We start from the raw sequence: 26,046 nt of genomic DNA on the forward strand, positions 1-26,046 counted from the left end.
TCAAAAATTGCGGCCACAGGAGCCTTTTAAAGATTTCTGGAGACCTGGAGGATCAGGACATGCAGGATCATACCTGGAACCTAAAATTGACTTGAACACCTGTATTTAATATGAGGATGTACTAGTAGAGGATATTTTAGTATTTTGGTAAGATAAAATGCTTTGTTTAAGTCAAAAAAAAATATTTATGCTCTTTACCTGGATGACCCTGCCAGGTTTGCTGGCATCCTGTGCCCGCCAGGATGGAGATATTAAAAAAATTTAAAGTTAAAGGATTTAGTCTTATGACAGATTTGCTATTTCAAATTGCTTTTAATTACATAAAAGCATATTTTGTTAAAAGAAAATAAATATTTAGAAAAAATTTGCCTAAAATAAATACTTTAATCCACATAGCAGTGAAAAACATGTTTTAAGATAATCTTATTAAGTTGTTTATAAATGTTTTTTTCTACACCAGCCAAGTTAAAGCTTTTGCATTTCTTCAACAAACATTTGCACTAGGCTTGCACAGGAATAATGATAACAAAACCTTTAATTACACGACCTTTATCCTAAATTTAGTTATGAGTTACCCCTTGCATGGCCTAAAGTATTCCTAATTAGTTATCGCATCGTATTATAGATACTTTTCCGCGGATAGTAAAATAACTATCAAATTGTTTTTTTTTGTGTATATGTACGAATTCATAAAATAGTTACATAGATTATACATTATTGACGAACAAAACTATCCGTTATTACGGACGGACGGACCTTCCATAAATGCAGAAAAGGTTGAAAACAGTGTTACAAAACAATGGTGAACAAATTTGCATATTGTTCAGTCTATGTTATTAAAAGCAAAGCTTTTTATACATTTACGCAGGTTCGGTCCGTCTGTTCGTCCATCCGTCTGTAATTGGCAGCTCTTTTCGTCAATTTAGACATTTTCCTATCGATTTCCAACTTTACATGATGGTTCCTTTAACAGTAAGGTAAAATTTAAGACATTTAAAACATGCTCTACAAGAGTTATTGTTCGTTGTCCTTCCTTCTGAAATTAGAGCTTGCTTTTATGGATGTTATTCCTGTATTTATGTAAGTGGTGAACTAACCCTAAAAATAACCAAACAAAAGAGGAAATGAAAACATTTTTGTGAGAGAAGATAAACACATTCTCAACTAAACAAGAACTTGCTTGTTAATTGCGAAGCTTTTCTTTTATTAAGGTTGGTCCGTCTGTCTGTAAGTCCAAAACTATTCGATCTTTATGTTAGAATTTTTATATCGACTTCAAACTTTGATTGATGATTCCTATAAAAGTAAGGTACGATTTAGAAAGCGTAGCAACTCTTTTCTTTTCATGAAAGAACGTACGACCATTAAAACATAGTGAATTTTAACTTTTATGCAACATTCAGAAAAAATAATATAAGTATCCTATTTTAAGGTATAATTTTTTTAGCGAGGCATCTTTATAATCAAATCATAGATATGAAAGTATATCCTTTTACTGTATCCCGTATTTACGCAATTTTTTCAACAAATTTATGTACATTGATCCTTGCCTGTTCATAAAACGTTAAACGATTAGTTTTATTTTTATTTTAAATAAATCAAATGATTGAAAACCTTCGTTTTATAGAACACATATTGTTGCGCTAAAAATGAGATAGATAGATACGTTTTTAAACATTCTTAGTAGAATTGAGAAATTTTTTAAATTTCTTTTTTTACAACAAAGATATGATAAATGCTGTTTATTTTAAATCTACTAGTGGCTGAGCCACTGGTATATATGGGAGCTTCGAAGATTGGGGAGGGAGGGTAGGTTGGTGAGAAGAAAAATAGCCTAAAATCATCCAAAGTCTTAAGTTTAAAACTCTCTCGGTTCCTATATAATGCTTACCTAAAAAGTAGAACTCAGTCTCGAAATATCTTTGAATGTAGAGTTACACTTCTCCAAAATCTTTATAGGTCTTTCATTGACATACAAGAAGCTTTATTGTGAAGGAGAACCATGTCAGATAAGTAGTTTCAAAGATTCTTTGCTACACACAAATAGTACCAATAGACATTCTGTTAGGGATTCAAAACTGATTAATATCCGCTGGATCAGAACCAGTTCTCAGCCAAACTGAAAAATCATGTATAGCATCTTATTACGGACGTTTTCCCATGAATATTAACATAGAAATCCTGAAATTAATACCAGTTTTCTTAGTTCTGTATTTTATATCTAGTTTAAACTGGGATCCGTATACTTTTGTTCTTGTGAAATTGAACATATTCATATTCTAAATTCCCCCACTCTAAATAAACAAATTGAAACCATTTAATTAATGTTTGTAATGTTAAACACCAATTAAAGTGAGAATGTTAATTATATATTCAAAACTTTTGTTTGTTTCTTTTTGTACTTTTCAAAAAGTAATTAATATTTAAGAACTATTATTTAAAAGCAAGATTAGAATTTAATTTGGAAGACGGTAGAGCAAAAAAATCATGGAAGAACAAACGGACAAAATAAGTTAAAGAAAAGTTCAGTGATTAATACAAATACAGTAGGACATCACGAAACCTTTATTAGTTATTAAGTTATTTTGTTTTTCAGACTTCTATCTTGAATTGGATCCGAATTTTTTTCATTTTCTACATACCGTTTCTGACGGAGAGACTAACATTTCGAATTACAGATTATACAGAATAATCAAATCTAGCTGTTATAATACCGTTAAAACTAAATAAAATTTTAAATTAAGTACTACAAATCCCTCCTGACAACCATACATCATGTAAACCTCGAATTTGAGTAGTTATTTATTATAAACAGCTTTCCGCGGATTTAAATGTACAATTATAAGATTAAAAACCATTTTTTTTAGCCCTGAGATGTCAAATGCACGGCCCAAAAAACTGATATTATACGATGCTAGACATAATTTTTTCGTATGGATGAGAACCTGTTCTAATCCACCGGAATCGGTTTCGAATGAATACGAGAAGACATATATTTGTGAAAGTTTCAATACTTAACAATGATGCTTATATTCATAAAATAATTTGTTTCTTCTTTAAGATTCTCGCTTATTATAAGCCAATTGATTTTATTTTTTTCCTATCTCAGCCTTAGCATCTGGTAAAAAAAGAAGCTTTAAAAATACAAAATTTTAATAATTTGTTAACCATAATGTGCTGCGCCAGAAAATATGAGAGGGAAATAAATTAAATTTATCCTATTCATTACATTTATTACAAATTTTCCCTAGGGATCATTTCTAACAAGGAAGACAACATCCATAAAAGCTAACGTCAACAATTCAGACCATTAGACGAACGGAAATAAACAAAAAAGAGTATCATTGTACTACAAAGTTTTATAACCACGATCTCTCATTCGTTGACTTATCAACTTTTGTCACTTTTATTAAATCTTGATTGGATTGTATAAACATTTAGACATTGAAAAAACGAAGTAGCGGGTTTTGTTATATTTTCACATTATATAACTTTTCTCCTATTTCTAGCCTCTGCGAGGGTCTTCAGCCCTTCGACGAAACCAACTTCTTCGTTTTCTTTCCATAATCTAAACTTTTTTTAATAAATAATTAATTTCACAGAAGGTGAAATTATTTTTATCATAATTTAGGATGTACATTGATTTATCGTCTAATATCTTATCCCTTAAGATCCCTGATAAGAGTCAGACATAAAATGAATATAGGTGTCTTGAGAATTGTTATAAAGTGAATTTAGTTTATCTTTCTATCTTTCTAATCATCTATCTGTCTATCTTTTCTATTACTTTATTCCAGTACAAAAAGGCAATAAAAATAAATTTGTAATTTGAATTGTCTGAAATAGCTTTTATCCTAATGTCATTTAAAATTACAAAAATTTTTTTTTCTTTCTTGCGAAGCTACTCATTAATTACTGTCAGTGTGTAAATTTAGGGACACATAATTTACACAGCTGCTATTTAAGATTGTACCCCAGTCTGTCTTTCTGTTCCTCCATAATATAAAATAGGGAGATATTCAATAAATATACATCTATTATTTAATATGACATTTTTTGTGATAATTCCCCGAGACCAATAAGCAACTACTCCTGTAATTTGACTGTTGTTTTTAAAATTGAAGCTATTCTACATTAAGGACTGGTATAACTCGGCTGCTATGAAAGATAGATGTCTGCATTGGGCTACCTATTCTGGAACAATTTTTCTTCTATTGTTTATAATCTTGGCTATTTAAGGATGTTATCATCCTTGTTTATAGACCACTGATATATCCCATATTAAACTACAGGTGTTAAATGTATCTATCTATCTATCTATGTAGTAATTGCGCGCACGGGCCAAATTTCTTTGAGCAATTCTTCCTTAGACAGACACACACATACACACACACACATGAAGTGACATTATGGGCATATAAATGACGTTAGGCTTGGAAGAAAGAGAAAGAGAGAGAGAGAGGAAGTGCGGGAGAGAGAGAGAGGGAAAGAGAGGAAATAAGGATATGAGTATTTAATAAGGCGTAGCGGAGAAAGAATGACTGAGAGAGAGAAGGAGAGAGAAAGAGAGATAGAGATATCGAGGGAGAGAAAGAAAGAGTTAGTTGTAGAACCAATGAGTGTTCACATAGTACTGTGTATGGATTAAAGCTATCGTTAATAAATATGACTCATTTAATGTTTATTTGTTAGATGGACAAACATTGGACATACATGGTTTCGAAAAGCTGATCTTATAAAGAAAAAGGTCGTACAAACTTGTTGTTAGGTAGTTAGTACCTTGTCTGACTCTTCATCATCAACTTACTGAATACATTCACCCAATTTTCCTTATTTTTACAGTTTACAGTCTTTTCTTGCAAACTGTATGCCTGTACCGAAGAGGTCCAAGGGGGGGGGGGGGGGGGCCCGGATTAGAGTTTACCCCCCTCAAACTTCGAAACTTATTATACAATAAAATACATTAGATTACCACCGTCAAGCCCTTAACACCCCCCCCCCCCTTAAAAATGCTTGGACGTCCTTGGTCTAAATTGTTCTTTTTGGTTACCCAGAAGGAACTCCGTCAGATGTGATGATAGAGTATAAGAAGAAAGTGGTATACACATCATACCCAGTCTTGTGTGTGTGTGTGCGTGTGTGCGTGTACGTTTAGTCATCACAGCAAATGTTTTTGCATTACTTTTTTTTGGTATCATACTAGTGGTACCGATATATTAAAGAGTGTTTGGGGGATAATTTGTTTCTTGGAGCGATTTCTCTTCAGATGGCTGTGGCACCCTCCCTCAAAATAGTTACAAACCTTCCTAGGACTTATATGAAGTTATTTGTAAAGGAGAGCCATATTATTTCAGCGATTAGCAAGATCCTTCGGAAAAGACAGACACAGATCATGCTTTTTTTTAAACAAGAAAATTTCGATTTTCTTACCCTTTTTATTAGAAGAGAAGAAATTAAAACATTTGAGCACAAATAAAACTCCACTGTTAAATATAAAACCAGCATTTAAGCCACTAATGAGATATTATTGGAGAGTAATACTCATTTGCCAATTAAAACTTTTATATTTTTGATAAATGCTATTTTTATAATACTGGATTATTTGTATGTTTTCATATGTGTAAAGAAGTTTGTGTGTGTGTGTGTGTGTGAGAGAGGGAGAGAGCGAGAAGGAGAGAGAGAAAGAGGTATATATGAGAGAAAATGGTTTTGGTACTCCTAGAGTATATCACATCACTATAAAGAATAGATTTATTTCCCTAGATGGTCAATCAGAAAAATAAACCGTACAAATTTAAAAAAAATTCTATCAGACAAAGATTTTTGATTATATTAATTCACATGAAATACAATCCCATTAAAAAGGGACAAATTTTTTGGACGAATTAATTTCCTTAAGTCAGATTTATCCTTTGAAATTTAACTTTTAATGCTGACGTTAAATGAATTAGATCAAAATATATGATGTTTCGTATCAAAATTTGTTTTCCTGCTAACCAAAGCACTAACGTGGTCGAATATTTCCTACACTTTATTCTTTTTGGTAAAATTAATGATTTGGTATCTAAACGTAGTATATTTATTGGAACGAGAGAGAGAGAGAGGGAAGGAAACTTTTGGGCACTCTGGTTGGATAAAAGGGAAAGGGGTTGAGGACACTATGGAGTGAGATGTTGTGTCTGTGTGTGTGTGTGTGTGTGTGTGTGTGTGTGTGTGTGAGTGTGAGTATGTGTGGAGCATCTTGGCTCTAAAACTTCAGTTAAGGCATGGTTCCTTATGTGTGCAGAGAAAACCTGCAAAATTTTTGTGAAAAATTCCACAATTTTAGATTTGTGATTCTCAACCCAAGAATACTATTTCTTTTTCAAATAACAGTTCAAAAATCTTTAATTAGTGATTGTAAGTAATGAAAACAAATAATATTTAATATGTTTTTTTTAATATTTCATTATTGTTGTTGTAAAAAAAGTCTACAGACATTAGTTTATATTTTGCAACTCAAGGATAAACATTTGAGCACAATATCTATCTATCTATCTTTATATTTCTTACCGGTTAGTTGTATTTATATTGATATCTTATATCTATCAATATTGAAATTATTTTTTTAAATTTCACCATATTTCTTATTTTTTGCAATATTGCAAATTTTTCTCCAATTTTTTTATTTGTTCAATATCTGTCACTGCGTAGAATATACAAATTTCTGCTGGTTATAAACCGGTTATGAAAATTAAAAGAAATTGCAAGCAATTTGATTTTTTAATGGAAAACTTGTGATGGTTTAGGCTATTTTAAATGTTAAATTGGTTGCTAACATGTCACCCATGACCACTTTTTTCAATTGCTTTTATATACAACCTCAAGTTGCTGTATTGACAATGCAATAATTGACACGTTAAACAAATAACTTTGAAATATGTTATTGTACTATAAACCTAATCATATAGTCCTAATAATCAAAAAAGATGCATAAAATCCACGCTTAACAAATCAAACTATCGAACATCATACTAACCCTTTAAAAGAGCCTTCTAAATCATAGAAAAGCCCACATTTGCTATCTGAGCTATAAGTTACAGACGCCTGTAAAGACAATTCATAATAGTAGAAAAGCCCCCCAAAAACAGGCATAAAGAAATTTGGGTGACAGTTAATTTAGGGAACAATACATCACATATATGTTATGCAAAGACACTTTACCACTGAAATACTGCTTCTATATGTGGAATCTATGCTTGATTTAACCTGTGTGTTTATACTTTTTAAAAAATAAACTAAAACAATTATTATCTACTGTACAAAAATTAGCCGTCATTGGAAATTGTACACAGACCTTTAAAACTGCTGGAAGGCACAACAGTCTAGTACCCCTTTACATATAATAATCATCAACCCAGCTTCAACATAAAATAGTAGTGTTACCAAAACAGCCTACAAAAGAAAATTGAAAATAACTGTTTTAAAATTTATAAATTGTTAGGGGGTTAAATCTGATTTATTATTTAAAAATATAATTGTATATTCGAAAAGTTTACATAGTTTAGGTTTTTAACTGACCAATTTTAAACTTGTTATCCTTTTTAACCTAGCCTAACTCAAAAAGCAATAAAAATATCTTGTTAGGACATTTGTGAAGCTTTCTTAAGATGGTAAACTTAATCTTGGTCAGTTTTTAGCAATAAGGGAAAAAACAACCTCAGTACTAATTCAATAGGATGGATGATTTTGGTTGTATTTGAAGATAACTTTTTAAAAAAAAATGAGCAATGGTTGGCCCTCCTTTTCTGCCCACTAAATTTGATAATGGTTTATATCAAATTTTACAAGGTTATACTCATTACCAGTGGCACAGCAGTAATGTTATTATTAAGGTAGTAAGGTTTTATTTGTTTGTCCTTTAAGATCTTGCCAATCACTGAACTGATTCCATTGAAGGCAAGCTTCAAACAGGTCCAGGATAGTTTTAGTCTGTTCTATCTTGAATTTGGTGGTTCTATGCTATTTTGTACTCATATCCTACCTCCTATAATACAGAGAGCCTAGGTGCTAGTGGCGCAACCACTAGTATAATTAGAATTCAACTCGATACCGGATTTAGTTTTCATAAAAAGAACTGTTAATGTATAAGAAAATTTAGCTTTATAATTGATCACATATTATAAATACTGTTATTAAAAAAACGTCTACATTAAAGCTTTTATATAAAAGTCAAACATAATCAATGATATTTATTTCATTGAGCAACAAGACAAATTAAATGAAAGAGTAGCTATTTAAAAAAATGATAAAACAATATGCACATAAAAAGCCATAATATTGAAAATGTAAATACTAGATTGAGGTAAGGTCATTTGACCATTACATCGATTTACACTTTTTTAGGGGGTTAGGTTAATATTTGATTCTTGATAATAACAACTTATGCAAAAATATCAAAAGATACTAGGAATATGAAAAGAAAGACAATTGAAGACAAATTAATTTACATCCGAAATGATGATAAACAAAATTACTACTTCTGTATATTCAATTTGATTTAGAGTCCAATTTTCTCTCATCCTCTGAAAAATAAGCCCTTTTGTGGTAGTGTTTGTCCTATTGTCTGAATTGTTAAGCTCCGCTTTTAGGGATGTTATCAACCTTGTATAACGTGTATGTTTTAATGGATTAACAAGAACAAACGGCTGCGCCCCTATCATCCTTGGGCTGCGCTCTGTATTCAAAGAATTAAGAAAGGGGCAGTAAAATGGCCAAAAATCAACCCAAGGGTTAAAACTAAAATAGCCTAACACCATCCTAACTAAGGAAAGCTATCCTAAAAGAAGGATTTAATAGGATTACATCTTAACGACAAAAAAATCCCAATGTATGTTCCAAAAACATCTTTATCTATATATTTATCTTATTAAAGAGATAAATAGTAATGTTGGTTATTAATTTATTTCTTGGCATTATTATTAGTATTTTTGCAATACAGCTAAATATTCCTTGACCCCAAATTGCCATAAACCTTCAGAATTTTAGACAAAAATCGACAAATCGAAGTAAAATTTGCTGAACAAATTACAATTTGAATTGCCATTAATTGCTAATAATTAATTTATGTTGTTTTACATGGTATAAGTTAATAACATAGTTGCAAATAATCTTTGGGATAAAGTTACTTATCCATAATTGGAAAAGTAATACCTACCTTAAGGGATAACACAATAGACGATAACTTATGTAGGCCCCCAATGATGATAAATAAAATTACCCTAAATAAAAAAAGATTGGTTAAAAAGTTTTGACATTGACATTGTGAACCAGCCAACCAAGGTTGAATAAATGTACCCAGAGTTGTTAAGCCATCAGATGAGAGAACGTGTTCGTAAAAATTTGGGCACCAGTATAATTTACAGTCTATTGTACCCTCCCTCCCTGGTAATGCTATTTTTTTTTATCCATTTCTTAGTAATGAAGAAATTAATATCCTTTATTGATTTTCCTAATTGATATAGAATTATATTAATTTATTGATAGCATTTTCTAATATAACTATTAATATGATCATCATATATAAGAAGTAGAATCTAGTTCCATCAGATTTCAGTAACAACTGGACCTATTTGGTTGTGCTTTCAAGGCAAGCTTTTTACAGCATAGGCCCACTCGTCAGTTAAAAAACATTTTGAAACTACCTACACTTTTTTGTTAAATACCCATTTATTGCTCTAATATAGAAGGGTCATAACCCTGCGGGCCTTTTCTAACCTGTACTTAACTGACCTAACCTTAAATAAACAAGAAAATATTCAACTAAAGTCCATTTGCGATATGTTAAAAAACTGCCAAATTTTCTTTTAAGCAGTGAAACTAATATTTGAATTGAATATTAAGACATAAAATAATCTAACAATAGAGCATAAAAGGTCATTTCTGTATGCTCTTTGTATCCATTATTTACAGAGTGTACCAAAAAACTGCACCATTTTAATTACTGATTGGCCTGTATGAAAACAATGTGAGAATACACATTACTGCATACTTCCTACCTTTTAGGAAATTGCAATTTGAGAAGAAATTTTTACATAAATTAATTATTTCAATAAAATTTGACTGTATATGTAAAAATATATAAAATATTAATTTAAACTTTTATCATGCTTTTAAAAAGAATGGCGCCTATTCAAATGTTTTTATTTAAGGACCTCCAAAATTATGGTCTCCAGAAAGTTTGTATTTTTGTGTGTCTGTTTTAGATCGATATATGTTTATCAATGAGTCGATTGAGGTCAAAAATTGCTCAAATTATTTAAAATAATAACATATCAAATAAATTTTTGTAAGTAATTATATCTCTTACATCTTTATTGAAACTTTTAAAAATAGACAATTTTTGTGACGCACCTTGTACATGAATTAAACAAAGAAAGAAAGATGTATTAATAGATAATATAGAGGACAAGGATTACAACATCCTTAGGTCGAAGTTTAACAAATCAGACACTTAAATTATAATAAACTCTTAAAGACTGACAAAGCTTTTAATATTTAAGAAACGTACTTCTTGCAAATAAACAACTTACAGGGTGCTATTAAGTCGTAATTATAAAGAATGATTATTTAAAAATTAAAGGAAAAGTTTATATCAAAATGTTGCTTCCAAATAAATCGAAATAAAATGGACTTTTTAGTAATTATTTTCTTACGCTTTCCATATATTGTTTAATTGTTACAGGAACCATGCAACTGGTTTAATATATATTTATCGCATTATAAACAGCTTTCCGTGACTATTAGAATTTAAAATTACAAAACTGGTATAAATTTTATGATTTTTATTTTAATATTAGTAAAAAAAGTGTCTATATTACGTTGCTACACATAATTTTTCAGTATGGCTGAGAACTGGTTCTCATCCAGCGGATATAAATCGGTTTTGAAGCCATATACTGGAAAATGGATTGTCACATGTATAAATACACTATCCTAATAATCTTTGTATTTATGTATAGAAAAACTTCGCTGCTTAATGATAATGAAGCAAATAAAACAAAGAAAATCTGATAAGCTTGCGTGATGGTATGCTATATAAGTTTCTTACAAGAAAGTGCATTTATAGAAATTAAAAGTTTGAATGTGTTACATAAGTTCTCAAAACGGCCTTTAGGACAAACTTTTATATGTTAATCTATATATTAGTCATATTTATTAACTAGATCTTTTTAATTGGGCAAAGGGTTTCTCTATTTAAAAGAAATAATCTTGAAAAATCATATACATCCCACTAAGAAAACTAGTTGGAGTCTCATAGAGGCTAAGACGCAGCCAATAAAGTTGACAAATAAGTAAAAGTGTATTTATCATTTAATATATTAGTATGTGAAAATAAGTAAAAGTATGTAATTTTCTAACCACCTATTAACTGTCCAAATAAATTCATTATATTTTTTTCATTGGTTTTTATAATTTTCTGTATGACAGTGAACCTTTTCTAGAATTAGTCATTAACAAATATTTATAAGGGCTGCTTCTTTAAAAATTGCTCATTTGTCAGATTAACCCTTCGCCTTTAATGATGCTAATTGAGGCTGTTTAAATAGTCCTATCGAATTCAAACTTGACATGATTGTTCCTGAAAAAGTTAGATACAATTTATAAAGTTAAGCATCTTATATTTATTACAATAAAGCCTTATAAGTTATGAATTTATGAATGTTGTCATCCTTGTTTTATGAAAAAATATATTTGTAAAACTCCTCTTCTATTCATTTTGAATAAAGAAATCTTAGTAAAAGTGTCTAACCCCTTCTCAAATTCTTTTAAAAGCTAAAGTCATACTATGATCCAGGGGTGTCCAAGCTTTTTTATTTGGGGGGGGGGGGGTTAAATGGCGTGCGAAGCGCTCCGCAATTTTTACCCCGGGGATAAACTTTGCTTGGGGGGGGGGGGAGGTTTAATTATTCCCCCTGAATTTTGTTGGCAGGGGTAATATTTTTTTACCCACACCAAAATGTACCCTGGGGTTTAATTTTTTTTGGGGGGGTAATTTAATAATGTAAAAAGTACCTAACTAATTATGAATTATTTAGTAGTAAAAATGCGAGCGAAGCGCGCCAAAATTTATTTTGTTAGGGATTATTTATTTTTTTGGGGGTATTTCCCCCCCCCCCCTCCGAAATTTTCTGAGGGGGGTAATTAGCCCCTCCTAAATGGTTGGAGGTCCCTACTGCACCTCCAGGGTAGGGACAAATTTTAAAATGGGGGGGGGGGGGTAAAATGGAAAAAATTTTGCACCCCCAAATTCGTTTGGGGGGGGGGGTAATCACCACTTTACCCCCCCCCTTGTACGTCCTTGCTATGATCCAAAATCATCCCAAAGCGACATAGAATATTGTTATGGCGATCGGAGGTCAGCCATGACTACTTTTATGTCACATTAATAATGTTTTTAAAACAATTTAAATTGCTTGTCCTTATATAGTTTTATGATACTAATAAGTTAAATATTTGAAAAGACTGCACACTTATAGACCATTGTAGATCAGAGAAAAGCGAAGAAAATAACAGAAATATAGGTATTGGATATATAGTAAACTGAATTTCAAATGAGATTTGATTTCAAGATCTTACACGTAAATTAATATGTATGTCCACTTGTAAATAAGTTATCTAGATTTATTAAGTCTATTTATTAGCATGGCATCTCTAAAATTTGATTGATTTGTTGATTTTTGCTTATATGGATATTTCAGCTGGTAAAAGAGTCTTAAAAAAGAGGACAAATGTTTCAACGTTTCACCATGACGTCAATCGGCATACTTCGGCCTATTTTTCTCTTTTTAAAAAGACATTTTTACCATTAAAAATGAAGGGTCGATCCCTATATTTTTGAAGTAGATTGTTCTGCCATAATGGCAATATTTTGTCAAAATGTCACACCAAACCTAACTCCTTTTAACATCAACAAAATGGAGTGCTGGTACATTTTAGCAGATTTTTCTTCGAGAGACTTATAATTTCTAATAAGAGGATCTAATTTTTATAGATATGCTTTATGCGTGGTGTATTTAAACGTTGAAGGAAGGGTCATAAAAATTTATTATACCCATCCCAATTAATTTTAGAAAATAGCCGAAAACCATCCTTGGACTTTTTTGATGCTTCCCTAAAATTAAGAACCTAATTGAATAGGTGGTTAACCTTATTCTAAACAGACAAACAAAAACTCCTAACTACTATATGTAATAGGATGGTGTCTAATAATAAGTTTATATTCTAATTTACAATCTAATCTATTAAATATCATTTTGTAAATTGTGATTTTTTTCTCGAAATGTTGTTTTAACACTTTTGTTAAAAATAGCATACACAAAGTAAGTTTGAGAGAGTGAGCGAGTGAAACCATACATGATTCTGATTTTCACAGTGAAAAAAATAAGTTTGAATATTATTGACTTTGTAAAAAAATACATTTAGCAAAATGTATTTTAAATATTAAATCTGGTTTCAACATTCATACCCAACCTTCTCACCTTCTCACCAGTACGCCAGGTAGACTATCCTTGTAAAATCTGTAACTAGTCAAAAGTTATTCTAGTCCAAACATCCAGAAATATTTCATTGTGTGCAATGGACAAATATGTCTTTAGATGGGTTAAGGGTTTGAGAAAATTTGAATTTTAACATTTATCAAGTGTCAAAACCTTTACATGGAGAGATGGGACATTAGACTTGAAAGTAAAATAAAACAGACAGCTTTATATACACATTCTCTCATTGCAGATTGGTTTAAACACTTTTCAGGTACTCGATCATTAGCTTAGACACTTGTCTTTGATCTTGATTAGATTGTGATAAAATAGTGTTCAAACATTTCCACCTTTAATTTTAAACTATTAAATGAATAATTTTGTTTATCATTATTAGCTGCGTTGCGGAGCCGTTTGATTTTGGTGCGGCTCCGGCTCCGGTTCCGACCTAAAATCAAGAAAAACCTGACATGTTTTTTTTCCCACGTCTGTTTTTGACTTTTGAAGGTTTTAAAAGTTCAATTTTTGATAAAAATTGACTTAAAAAATTTAAAAAGGGCATTTGCACATAACAAAACAGAGTTACCAAATTATAATTTATAAAAAATCTCTTTATTTATCTAGTACGGAGCCGAAGCCGTTTTTTAACGAAAATTACGGCTCCGGCTCCAGCAAAATATGGCGTCTCCACGGCTCCCGGCTCCGGCTCCGCAACACTGATTATTAGGGATGTAGATCAATTTATCGTCCATTGTCTTATCCTTTAATATCCCTGTTTATTGCATAGCCATAGATATTTTAACGTTGATGGAATTTATATCCTGATGTAATTGGTCAATAAACATTCTTCTGTCACCACATCAAGTGACAATCTTCAACAAAAAAATATTGACACTACAAAAGGCGACTTTCTATAATTTGAAAGTGCCGTTTGGATAACATAATAATAAAGCTAAACATCTGCTAATATTATATTTAAAAAATTTCAACTTGAGGTAGAGTTCTAAAGGAGCACAAAACCATCAAGTAACCCATAAGAGGCTTTCCTAAAATTAAGGACCCAATTGGTTAAGTTGTTAGCGAGATTTTAACAGACAAACAAAAAGCAGTACTATTTTACAGAAAAAGATTGCTCCACACTAATAAAGAAAATTTGAATTTATTATTGTTTTTCTTTATTTTATTTAGTAATTGTCTTTTGTCCCTAATGTATTTTCAGCAATCTCTATTCCTTTTAACCAATAGGTCACAGAGAAAATAGTATTCAAATTACTATTTTCTAGTATGGATTTGCATAGATCTAGTTTTTTTTTCCTTTTTGATAACATTTTATAAATAAAGAAGCTTTTCTTTAAATTATTCAAGTCTTAAAATGTAAAATGTCATTATTAAGCATTTTGTATTCAAGCAATTAAGCATTCGTTTGTCTGTCTGTCTGATTTTTTGAGCGTTGTTTTTATGGATGTTTTCATCCTTGTGTAACAGAAAACTGAAGATTTTTTTATTTTCCAGTATGTAAACTTTTAAAAATGAACCTGCTGTATATAAAAGAATGAATTAATTGTTTGTTTACTTTAAGCAAATAAATAATTGGCTGCCTACTGCGAATTTAGAAGCTCATTAAAATTTTATTTTAATTGTTTAGATATTTTTTTTACTAACAAACGAGATTTCTAAAACTTTTGTTTGAATTTCTATTAGGCCTTTTAAAAGATTTGGTTTAAATTTCTATTAGTTATTTATCTCTTAGTATTTTAATAGTTATTTTTTTGCATCGTATTATAAACAGCTTTCAGCGGATATAGAATGTACAATTATAAGATTAAAACCAGTTTATTTTAGCCCCGATGTGCCGAAGGCACGGGCTAAAAAAATAGAAAGCTGGATATAATACGATGCTTGACATAGTTTTTTCGTATGGATGAGAACTGGTTCCTATCCACCGGATTCGAATGAATACGAGAAAAAGTTTTCTTTGCATAGTAAAATAGGAAATTGTTTATAATAAAAAAGATAAATGATTTTTCAGTATTGCTCAGAACAGATTCTAATCCAGCGGATATAAGTTGTCTTCGAAAACTATGCATACTTTTATAAAATCCTAATCAATGGGGTCTAAATAGCAGTGTCCAAACATTCCGACCAATAATGATTTATCTACAAAAAGGGGTAATTTCGTTTATTATCATTGGGGATATGCATCATTTTATCTCTTTTGTCCTATCCCAAAATTTATCCCCTCAAATAAATAGTCTATTTAAACTTTAAACATTAAAAGGAAAGGAAAAGGACATTTCTTTTTATATACCGGTAATTGTGATACACGGTAAAAATAAAAGGGCCATTCCTATGGACAAAGTTTTACAGTAAAATAACATCGTCTTATAGTCACTAGAATACTGTAATTATATATTTTTTATGCACTAAAGAAACCACTTGTATATAAATTGTCTCAGGAGTTCAAGTTCAGTTTCTTTAGGTTGTAAAGAGTTTCTTGTTGTAAATTCAGGGAGGGAGGAGACATTGGACTTTAGATTATACTGGTACTCAAATATCTAAAATCTCGTTTGCAGGCTTAGAAATATTTGGTACTTTTAATCAATCTCAAATTTGAAACATTTGTCACTAATAATTTTAATCTTTTAATTTTGCTCAGCTTCATTGGAGTTGTACATCAATTTAACATTCATTGTCTTATCCCTAAAGATCCCTAGATAAATTACAAGTTCAAAGTAATATCCTGTATTCTCTGAAACAAACAAGGATGATAAAATTTCAGAGTGTAAAAGCTAGATAGTCTATTTTCTATTCAAGTCTTGGTTTTCTTCAACAGTTTTAAAGTTGTTTTTTGGGGTAACTTTCAATTAAGGATCGCAGCTAATACCTTTACATAAAGGCTTAAACCAGCAAAATTAATAAATGATACCTCGCTGGCGAGAATGATGATTGTACTCGTTTTTGTTTGATCTATCCCTACGCTAACTAGCCTAAAACTGACTAAACACAACACAAATAAAGCTCTTTACACGTCTACAATGATATATGTCATATGTCTGACGACAAACATTATGAACAATTTAAAGATTTAGTTGAAGTTTTTTTCTTGATGAAAAAAGTAAATTGCAGAATATCTACGGAAATTTCAATCTTAAGTAATCTGTACCAAAAGATTTTTTACTATACAAATAAGGTGTCTGACTATTTTTTTCGTAGCATATCTGCTTAAATTTAAAATTAGTCGGTTTGTACGGTAAGGCACTCTTTATGTTTTATGAGTGTATTTTATAGCCAAATGGAAGATATTTCGCCATAGAGTCGCCTTCGAGCTCGTGCAATATATGAACCGATTCCTATGCTACCTCGAATCCCATTCGCCATGAATTAACACCTAATTTTTTTGGCGATAAACGTTGGAAAATCGGCCTTTCAAGCAAAAGGAAGCATGCGAGTTCGCCATCGATATCGTCGTAGCATAAAATAAAAGAGCGCGCGCGCGCGAGAGAGAGAGAGATCATACCATTCCCCGCTTAATTTGATAAAGAGTAAGATATGTTTCTCTCTCTCTCTTTCGATTTACGCTACAAAAAATTAGGTGATAATTCATAAGCTACCATTTGAGATATTGAACAACGTACCATGCTACCTTTTTTTTTTAAAGTTTCGCTGGGTTAATGCTAAAATTACAGGATATCTGTCTGTGCGTATGTATAATCTTTTAAATGACAGGTCCGATCAATCTACAAATTTTAGGGAAATTTTTTGTTGCCTTATAAAAGGTTTTTAGCTTTTTGGAGGAGCTATCACACCCCATTTCGGAGATATGGCCCCTAGAGAAAAAACTGTCTCTCAATTTCATTTTGCAATAAGAAATGTCATTCTTAAAACTTCGAGACAGCCTAAGACACCAGGGAACTAAAGAGATAAGACAATGTCCGATAAATTAATGTAGATCTCCAATCATGATTAATAAAATTAACCCTTCTGTAGATTACAATTGGTGGTTTAAAGTTGAGACACTCAACCTAATGAACCAACCAATCAAAAAAATGAATAAATGTTCTCAAAAAACTGTTAGGACAACGAATGAGAATACGTTATTATAAATCATAGGGGACTAGTAAAATAAACATTTCATTGTCCCCTCCCTTCCTCCCTGGTGTGACATGCATATTGCAATATACAGGAAATAGGATGTCGGTATTTCTTATGGAAATAAAAACACACTTTGTTACTCTCTTTCAATAACCCATAATTTCCTTAATTTCATACATAGATCAATATATATGTATGTGTCATAGGATATATAAGTTGGAAGGAATTTTAATGTTAGAGGAAGATTTGAAATCTGCATAAAATTTTAAGGATTTTTTTTTATAAAAATCGTTTTTTGTACCTATAATTTTTATCTAAAAGCGGAAATACAATTTAAGTTAATTAATTTTGACATCTGTGATTGGTGGATTGAAAATTATCTGCGCTCTGATTGGAGAAGCTTAAGTGTCGCACATCATTCAACCATTTAGAGCGCAGGTAGTTTCCAATCCACCTATCCTATTGGTCAAAATTTATGAACTTAAATTGTATTTCTGCTTTTAGATAAGAATTCTACAAAAAACGAATTTTATAAAAAATCCTTACAATTTGATGCAGACTTCAAATCTCCCTCTAACATTAAAATTCCTTCAAACTTATATATCCTAATGTGCAAGTCTATACAAAGTGGAAAAAAAACCTAGGATGCCATATCCATACAAACGGATACGATATGATATAAGATTATTATCCCCAATTGTTTTAGGTATCAAAATTCAAAAAATCAAGTTTAAAGCATAACTTTTTTAGTTACTTTAAAATTTAGTAGCAAAACTTGTAAGAAAATAATTTTTAAAATGGACTTACATATTTTTCAAGGTTTAAATTATATAAAAACGATTCTAACATAGGGCATTTAATTTTTTAAGTCTTCTGTCACGTACTGTGGATAAGTAGATAGATTTAGCTAGAAAGACAGATGGATAAATAGACAGATAGATTGACATGATAAGTGGATAGATCACTACATAGGTGAATATTTAGATTGACATTTTTTACATTTTTTATTTGATTTCAAGATAACTTCATATCTTTGAATATTAGGTAAAGTGAGGGTATTTTTGCCTCCACTCTATAGCAAAGGATCTCGCTAACCGCTGAACAGATATGGATCTAATTTACAGTGAAGCTACTTACAGGTCCAGTAAAGGTTTTAACTATTTTTGGGAGGGTACCACCCATCTCCATAGAGAAATCGCCCCTTGAAGAAAGTGATACCCCCCCAACTTTTTTTCTTTTTCTTTTAGATCTCCCCCCCATTCTGATTGTCTAACCTTTTGATTTGTTGGACTTCTCTTTGAATAATGTCGTCATACTTGTTTTAATGTAATTAAAAATAAATCACATAATTTTAAAATGTTTTCTATCCCCTAAAGGCTAACGCCTCTTTGACAAAAGTCTTCATAAGCCACTAATTTTTCTTTCGTACTTAAAAACTTTTAAAAATAATAATACGGAAACATTTAAAATCAAATGTGTTATACTGAATATTTTTATGGACATACAATTTTAAGAAAAAAGGACCTATACGTTTAGGTTTTATATAGGAAGTTATTAGTTTATTTTTAAGGCGTATTTTTGTTTAAAAGCTTTTCCATTATTTTCGATTTAAAATTAATTATATTTTGTTAATTTTGATTCTTTGTTAATTAAGATAAGTTTTGTTAATTAATAACAAACAAATATCTATTTTCAATATTAAATTTTTACAGTAAAGTGTTTCTATGATATTGCTAATAACCGTTTTTTGTAAATAGCAGAAGTATTGCGGTTACTATTTCATGGCTTACGCCGATTATAAAGCATAATCTGGTTTATAACCTTTAGGATTGGGATAATAAATGAAAAAATTTAAATTGATGAAAAGTTTTGACACTAAATCAGTTATTACTTACAGTTTCCATTTATGTATATGATCTTAACTTTTATACTAAAAGATAAAAAATGCACATACAACTGTTTAATTAGTAACGATTATATATTGGTTGCATTGTAAAGTTTTTTTAATATCAAAAGCAGAATTTGTAGGAATGGAGGGGACATTTGACTGTAAATTATTCTTTCACCCAAAGTTTTTTTTTATTGGGTTCTCTTATTTGTTAACTTCAAAACTTTGTGTACTTTTAAAATAATAATTGGTTGGTTCAACCTAGCAGTGTCCAATATTTTCAACCAATAATACAGATGGGGTAATTTTGTTATCATCTACATTAATTTATTGTCAATTGTCAAATCCCTTGAGATCCCTGGAAAATGTATAATTATAAATTTTGAGAGATAGAGTTTTCAGTTTAGTCTACTGACAATAGAAATATATTAGAACCATCAAGGTTGAACTTTTACTGTAAAAATTCATAATAAAAATATCTTGTTTTAAAACATTATTTTGATTAAAATGTCAATATGGTGAAAATCTTTATGTTTTATGGGTATAACTATACTTTTCTAATATTCTATTATTTTTACATTCGTCTTAAAATTCCAATGGACATTGATAAACAACAAAATTTACCGTTTTGTAAAATGAAATTGTTGATGGAAAAATTTGGAAACTAAATTCAAATATATGATAAAACTTTCCAAAGTCTTAGAAAATTGAAATTACGTCTATTATTTATTATAAAATATTTAAGAAAAAGAAGGGAGGAAATTTTAGAAATAGGAAAAAGTGGAGAAATTTTGGATGACAAACAAAATTTTTCACAAAACAAATAAGAAACACAACTTTTAATCACAAAATTAGCAAAACTTTCAATTCATGATTTTCGGGATTTTTTTTAGATTTTTCTTTATTTCTAGTGAAATTCCAAACTTTTTGTTACGAAATTACATAAACATATAATATGAAATGATAAGGAATTTTACCCAAAAAGCTAAACTTTTTACCAAAATATAAGAATTAAGTTATAATGCATTCTTTAAAAAAATATTTTTTGGAGGTTTCACACAAAGTATCCTGGTAAGCACTGATATCCCCATAGGGGTTAGCCGTAGGAAAGAAACTAACTTAATCCTTTTTTCAAAACTCATTTTTAAAAAAGGGGAGAGAGAAGAATCAGTGTAACACTGAAATCACGGATTTTAATATATTGAAGATATATTTTTTTTCCATTATCCATTACTTTCTGAGCAAGATATCTGTAATATGGGGGTGAATAAAAAGGTCCCTCTGATTTATGAGGATCAATGTAGGGTACTAAGATGTATGAAAAGTCTGTACAATTTAACAAATAAAAAGATTAATCCCCCCTTCCTGTTATTTTTACCATGTGGGTGTTGACATCCCTCTACATCCCCAATTCTCACACCAACGATATAAAGATAATATAAGCTAGACTTTTTAAAATAAGATACAATCATTTTTTTACTGCTAACTGTCGGTCATCGGAATAAAAAGGTCTCGCGAAGAAATAACAAAACACATTCCCTCTCAGTATGCATGAAATATAAACGGTGTGTATGTGCATACAATGACGCAAATGTTTATCTTTAAAAGTTAGCAAATAAATATTGATTACAACATTGATTAATAGAATCATTGATTCATATATTAACAAAAGAACAAAAATATTTGTTAAGGGAAATTTTTTTGTTTCAATACAGAAACACCAAATAAAAACCCAAATTGTTGGATTTGGGTCACTTTCATTCAAATATTTTCTATCTCTCCCACACGTGGTTTTTTATTACAAAGTACCGACAACTTATTTTTAGGCATAGGCGTGCACGAACGAATATTTAAATGCTGTTTACCAGAGGGTGTGAATTCTTTATTTATTTTAGCCCCCCTTAGAATCTCTTGGAGCTAAATAATTATGAAAGTTACTTTTTTTACTTTATTGTTTTGAAAGCCACAAAAATTTAGTTTAGAGTTTTAAGGATAATTGTTTCATTGCAAGACGAGATTAAGTTACAATTTAAAACTTTGACTTCTTCTAGGGTAAAGTATGATTGGGTCACTAACAAAAAGATGTGGACAGGAATCTAAAGGGATAAGACAATGGCTGATAAATTGATGAACATCTCCAATAATGATACACAAATTACACCTTCTGTATATTAAAGTTAGTAGTTTAACTCAACATAATGAACTAACCAATCAAAATTCACAAAGGTCACTAAAGTTATTATGAAACTTTGGGGACTAGTGTAATAAACAGCCCCCTCCCCACTCTCTGGAGGTTGGTAGATAATTTTATATTTTAAAATAACAATAATACTATATAACCAAATTTTTTTTTATTAGTTCAAAAAATTCGGCCTGAAAAATTTATTTATCTATATATCATGAATGTTTTAATCACGCAATTGTCTTTTAATTAAATAGCTTCCATCAATTTAGAATACACATTCAGATGTTTATAAACACGGGGTTCGACAGCCACGCAATGTTCGCATATTTTTTTAATTATCGCATCGTATTATAGACAACTCTCCGAGGATATTAGTTTGTTTTTAAAAATTATTAGATTTAAACTAATTTTGTTAGCCCAGAGGGGCCAATGGCCAAGGCTCAGAAACTGGATTGTTAATTTTACTTAAATTTTTGGTGAACATTTTCTTTTATACGATACTATACATCGATACGATACATGATTATTTAGTATGGCTGACAACCGTTTCTAATACAGCGGACATTAATCGGTTTCAAATCCGTACTGGAGAATGATTATTTCTCGCATAGCATTATAAAAAAAGCTTTCCGCGCATATAAAATGCAAAGGCTAAAAAACTTGGTTTAATCTTATGATACATTTTTATATTCGTAGAAAACTGGCTATAATACGATGCTAGACATACATTTTTCGTATGGCTGACAACCGGTTCTAATCCAGCGGGTATTAATCTGTTTCAAAGCCCTACTAGAGAAAGACTTTAACTCTCACTTTTTATCCACACAAACCTAAATGATTTTAACCACAGCCTTATGGCCACAGATAATTGAATATAATATTCCAGCCTATAATGCAAACAGTGTCACTACGTTTCAACTTTTAAAAATCAAAATTCCCTTGTACTGAGGCATCTTAAGCCATAAGATAATGCACGATATATTAATGTACACCCACATTAATGACAAATAAAATTAACCCTAATGTAGATATAATTTTTATTGTCACTGTTAGTTTGTACCAACCAATCAAGATTGAACCCAACAGATTTTAAGACAAATAATGAAAGAACGTGTTTAGTTTATAATCCTTTGGGTTCCAGATTTTGAGGCTATAGCGCAGAAATTTGTTATTTTGCTCTAGTTTTTGCTTTCATTAATTGCATTGCAGGATTACGTAAACACTGTTCGTAGGTGCTAAACGAAATTGTAACCTTTTTCAATCAAATTCGCGGGAAAATGCAGAAACCCAATAATCAAAACCCCTTTTACTGGCCAACAAAAAAAGGTGTCCTTTAAAATTGACCAATTTTTGAAATAGCAATCTTTTTAGGAGCTCAACAAAACAGTCAGTCGGACAATCGAACAAATTAGAAGAAGAGTATGTCTCTTGTTAAAGAATATAATTCAGAAGCTTATATTCTAAAACTTAAAGACTTGAAAACGATATAACAATCCTATATGAAAGTAACCTTAGCAATAATACACAAACATATATTCACAAAAACTTAGTAGATTATAGCTAATTATGAAATAATGCTTATCTTATTAAAATTCTGTGTAGGTACGTGTATAAAATTGTTGATACATAGTTCAGTGTCTAGCCCTATATCAGAATACATGATGTGAATACAAGGTTTCGTTTCAAATTTATTATTTTAACTTTGATTTTCCTCTATTCATATACTATAAACTAGCGGGTACGCCCCTTAAGAGCCATTTCTGCAATTAAGGGGGGAGGGAGGTGCAGTAGTCCCTACATAAAAAGGTTAAAATGGTCGCGGTTTTTTTTTGTAGGGACGAGGGGGGATAAGTCGATCCTCAACTTTCATTCTAATTATGAAAAAAAAAATTTTAGGGTAGAATATTTTTCAAAGACTATTATTCTTTGGAGGATGGAAATACCCATCCCCAATAATAGTTATAAACCTTTCTCGGACCTATAAAAGGGTTGGCACTTTTTAAAGTGTGTGTGTGTGAGGGGGGAGGTTAGTTTAATAGTTTGGGGTGGGGGGAGGGGTGTTATTTTTATTGACTTTTTTCAACCTGTAAATTATAGAGTAGCTACAATGATATTTTTTTTTGGTATGATTTCATGGCTATTAAGGAAAAGATAAAATAACAACATACACAATTGTAAAGCAGACAAAAATTCATTGAATTTGCCCCATTAATTTTGATATCTACTATGATAGTTAATGCCAACAATCAAGGAAACTTTTTTTCTATCTTGGATAGAAAATTGGATGGCTAAGACATAAAATTACCGACTGAGATCAAGTCGAGACCTGTTACCACACAAAACAGCAAATTATAAACTCTACTTATATAAAAAAAAAATATTTTCAGTGTTGATAAAAAGTACTTGTTTGGTGGACAGAAATCCTGCCCCCCACGTCCCTACTTTCCTAGTAAAGTTGTAAAACCAGCAAAGGACCAAAAATACGAAAATAGTGATTTTGATATTATTTGGTTAATTCGAAGGAACACCCATGGGTTCAAAGGTGTGCTAATCATTGCAAGGAAAAAAGGGAGAACACTTTTTTTTCTCACTCTTTCTTTTCCGTATAAAAGGTACACAAGTAGTTTTAAGATACTTTGGATTTATCTATCTATGTATATTGTATATCAATTGTATATACATAAAAAAGGTATAAGTATAGATGTATAACCTGGTTCAAGTGGTGGGGTCCTTTTCCCAAGTTGGAAATCATCGGGTATGCCTAAAACATTTTATAGGAGTCATGCTAAAATGTATTGATACAAGCCTTTGGTACCCTCCTCCAAAATTGTTTTTAACTCTTCCTAGGACCTTTTTAAAGCTGAAACAGACACACAGAAGAAATACATCCTGTTACATTTATAAAAGGATAATTTATCTGTCTTTCCATGTATATTTGCCTGCTATTATTATTATTCTATCTATCAACCTATATATCAGCCGCCTACTGTCTTACTAAAATGATACTTATTTATGTACTTATTATTTCTTATGTTTATCTTTCTATTAAATGAAAGAACTCATTTTATTTTATGAAGTAAGGTCAGCAATTCTATAGATATTATTAACTCCCAATTTCATTTTTTTTTGGTCTCTTAATAAGCCACCCTTTTTTTTTGCCATTTAATTTCTTTTCAAAGACAAAAACAAAAATTATCGATGAAATACCTTGAAAATTTTAGAAATAAAAATAATAGAGGGAGGATAGTTTTTTGTGTGTTACTTTAAGTCAGGTAAGCTGAGCTCGCATGGAACTTTGAGGGAAAGCACCAAATTTTGTGAACAATCCCAATTTCTTTCATATGTAAAGCAGAAACAACAAGCTTTCTTATGCAATGAAGACCTCTGAAGAAAACTGCGCTGCGGAATATCTACTCTATTAAAACATTAAATTAAAGAGAAGAGGGGGGGGGGGGATAAAACTTTCTGTTGTTTTAGTCTAAATGGATATTGCCATTTGGCTCATTCATAGATTTTTAGTAAAAATCTGTAGTGTTTATTTTTTATAACAAATATTTTGATTAAATAGCAAACATAATAGTAAATTCTATATGAATTTAAACACATCTACACGCAAAATATAACAGTTTAGTTAAAATGTTTAGCCTCAAAACATTTTATTGTGGGATAGTGCGGTCCAACAAAGTTAGAGATCCCTGAGGGGGCCAAAAATAAGGCGAGGGATTGAGAAGGGGGATCGGGGGGATCAATGGCTAAGAAATAGGGTTGAGTGAAAAAAAGTACCATTTATGAACCTTTAGTTTAAATTAAAAGAATATTTTTAGCAACATTATAAAAACACTTAATGTTAGTGAGCTTTAACTATGAAGAGTATAATTTTCATATCAATGAAATAGTCAGGCCAAACACTACACTATGGTATAGAAATAACAAAATTGGTGATAAATATTAATATTTCTCTTTTGATTACATGGCCAAGATATTTAAAAAACCTTCTTAGGACATATAAAAATAAGATCAGTTAGTGAGATCTTCCTCTACATACAGACGGGCGTACTGAAATATATTACTAAATAAAAATAATTAAATTTGAACCTATTGTAAAGCAAGTGTAGATTTAAAAGATAAAGATTTTCTACTAGTCGTATCATGTTTTCAAGGCCTTTAAAATTCATTGTAAAAGGATAAAAAAACATGATTTAACAGAATAATGTTTTAAAATTATATTATGTATTTAGTAGTAGGCTAATCTTCAATTTTTTTTTGGTTGTCGTTAAGATCTCACAAACCACTGAACAGATCAACTTCTTCGCTTTAGGGAACTTTTAAACCGATCAAATAGTGTTTCACAAATATTTTCTATT

The sequence above is a fragment of the Acartia tonsa genome, chromosome 10 (assembly GCF_053477335.1).
Source record: "Acartia tonsa isolate MP-2025a chromosome 10, ASM5347733v1, whole genome shotgun sequence".
Classification (NCBI taxonomy): domain Eukaryota; kingdom Metazoa; phylum Arthropoda; class Copepoda; order Calanoida; family Acartiidae; genus Acartia; species Acartia tonsa.